This window comes from Montipora capricornis, chromosome 7 (assembly GCF_036669925.1).
Source record: "Montipora capricornis isolate CH-2021 chromosome 7, ASM3666992v2, whole genome shotgun sequence".
Taxonomy (NCBI): domain Eukaryota; kingdom Metazoa; phylum Cnidaria; class Anthozoa; order Scleractinia; family Acroporidae; genus Montipora; species Montipora capricornis.
Genome location: NC_090889.1, coordinates 15,664,237 through 15,666,736, shown reverse-complemented (window position 1 = coordinate 15,666,736; position 2,500 = coordinate 15,664,237). Strand labels below are relative to the sequence as shown.

General features: G+C 35.4%; 2 protein-coding genes across 3 annotated transcripts in view; one reads left to right on the top strand and one right to left on the bottom strand.

The window, feature by feature from the left end:
• The window catches only part of LOC138058286 (uncharacterized), a 187,620-nt gene that overhangs the window by 12,941 nt on the left and 172,179 nt on the right, over nucleotides 1-2,500 (top strand). Inside the window, exons 1-3 of one of the 2 annotated variants that reach the window (XM_068904211.1) lie at nucleotides 180-198; nucleotides 868-937; nucleotides 1,042-1,095. The gene's annotated coding sequence lies outside the window, so the exon portion shown is untranslated. Of the gene's footprint in view, nucleotides 1-179; nucleotides 199-867; nucleotides 938-1,041; nucleotides 1,096-2,500 lie in introns of those variants that run through there. The other variant, XM_068904210.1, reaches the window with a different exon arrangement.
• LOC138058307 (uncharacterized) overlaps nucleotides 1-2,500 on the bottom strand; it is a 10,898-nt gene that overhangs the window by 1,715 nt on the left and 6,683 nt on the right. The gene's annotated exons all lie outside the window — the stretch shown is intronic.

Here is a 2,500-nt window from a genome sequence, read left to right as displayed (position 1 = left end):
GTTAAGAGAATGGTTGATTGAAGAACAATTTTTGTTGATGTTTGGAACCAAGCTGTGCCTCAACCTGATCAATACCACTAGCAAAAAAAAAAAGCGCAAATAAATGGTAAAGAAAGGAAAGCGTTTGTCAAAAACGTCAGTTAGCATTAGCTCAACACAGTGGGGTGTGTCGTAAAAATCTCTGTCAGGATTTGCAAGGTTAGCAGTGGTTAATTGACCTATATGTGGTGGTGTATTGCTCGCAATTTTCAATTGAAAATTTTCACCTCCAAAGTTTCGATCTTCAATGATTGACATAGTTTAGCCCTTCTTAATCTTTCTCTTATTCTCCTGGTTTGAAGTCGATTAAAAAAACTGGCTTGCCATATCCCATAATGAGAATATTACAATAACGACTCTATTTTGCTAGAGCACGCTAGACTGAGAATATGAGGCCATCCTCTCGATGAGGTGTGACATTCTTTTGATTCAGTACTGGTGAATCAGTTTACATGATGGCAATGAACTGATAGAAATCTATCCAAAAATGATATAAAGAAAGGAAATACAACAATTAAAAATAATAGATCTTTAATTTGTATGTCCCGGTCAAACTACTTTTCATTGGCAAATGATTAAGGGTGCTGATTGCCATGACACGAGCTGGGCCTGGGCACAGTTGCTTAATGATTGCAAACGTTGCATGATTTTAGTGATACATTTTTCGAAGAAGAAGTTATGATTTTTGCATCGAAATTGACGCCGGAATCTATTTTTATAAGATATGTAATATAATTCAATATTTGGTATGTATGTTGCCGGTAAAATCCGTTTTCAGGTTGAATTCGTTTTAAACTAGGTTAAATTGGTGATCCTCTTTTTACCTAGGTTGAATACGCTCTCAGATGGATTGAAGAAACTGGAGCCTAAATTAAGCCTGAAGAAAAATTCGGGTCAGGTTAGGATTATTTTTGGTTGTTATACATAGATATTAATTGACCAATCATAGAAAAGTAAATAATGAAAAGAACTGTGTTGGATTGAGCACGTCCGTTGTTATAGTGTCGTTGTGAAGACACAGTACTACAAATCTGGAGGGTGCGAGTTCCAGTACCGGTAAGTGCATAGTACAGTTCTTTGTTCCCTTACTATGTTGTAATATTGAGACTGAATTAATAAGTGTATGAATACAGAAACAGCTAAGATAATATTAGGGAGTTTAAGATCTACGACGCGACGGCAACGAAAACGTCACAAATTATGCATATTTAATGAGCAAAAACAATAGCTTTGCACGCTCTGCACGTGCATTTTTCATTTTTGTACATTTCTTTCACGTTTTAAGTTTTCTGCAAATCTACGACGTGAAATTACCAATTCTCAAGGTTTTCAGAGAACGTGAACACAAGGCAGCGAATTTGAATTTTCTGTCGTAGCTTCAACACCGCACGTCCTAATTCAGTTCATAGAAAGTTACACTAGTTTTTACATGATGACGAAAAAGATTAATTGACCTGAAGTTGGAATTTTAAATGACGTTTTCGTTACCGTCAAGTTGTGATCTTAAATTCCCTAATACCGAAGACTAAGAACATGTGTTAAGATGGGTTTCAGTGGGTTTAAACTAGGTTGAGTGCATAATCCAACCCACTAAGGTAAAATGAGGATCACGAATTTACTACGTTAAACGGATTTAACCTGAGAACGGATTTTACCCACAAGATGCATATGTAAACTACAGTCATATTGATTTGAATGCACTTATTGATGAGACCACCCAAGCAAAAGGTCACCTTTTTTTTTTCATTTTTAATAATTTATTTTTATTTTTATAACTAATCAGCTTTGTGGAGGTCCAAGTAAGAATCATTGAAGAATATATGCTCTCTGTCGATGGCAATAGAATGGTAGACCTTATGAATAGTCCAAATACATTTTTGTTTTTCTATACGAACGTCTAGTTTGGAGCCGAGGCTGAGCGTTCGTATTTTTTTGCGATTTCAGCCTAAAAACGTTCTTAACATTTTATTAAAGTTGCCTACTTTGTGAGTTGTTCGTCAGTGTATCACGTAATAAGAAAATCACATTGATAATTTCAAAAAACGTCCGCAGTATTTGACTTAGTTTTCCTGTTAGACTGCAGTCTTATTTTTATACTACTCACAAAGCCAAAACAAAATAAGCAAAAACTGAAAAAGACAAAATATGGCATGAAGCCATCGTTGTTAACTGACTCTGTATGTTCTTGCTATGTTCAACTTCTTGGTACTGTTCTTATCAAAAAGGTATGTTATAAAAAGGGGTATGTAGAACTTATTTCCGAAAAGCAAACACCTTTTTGGTTAATAATGTGGCTAGCGACAAGGAAATAATGTCACAAGTCTTAATAAACGGAAGTAGTCGTGTTTTTCTTGGTTTCTCACTATGAATTTAACAGCTGGTGCTCTTTTGTGATGCTCTCGACAATCACCTTTTTTTTTAGCTAGGAATGTAGCTAACGACAGGGAAACTGCCATAAGTC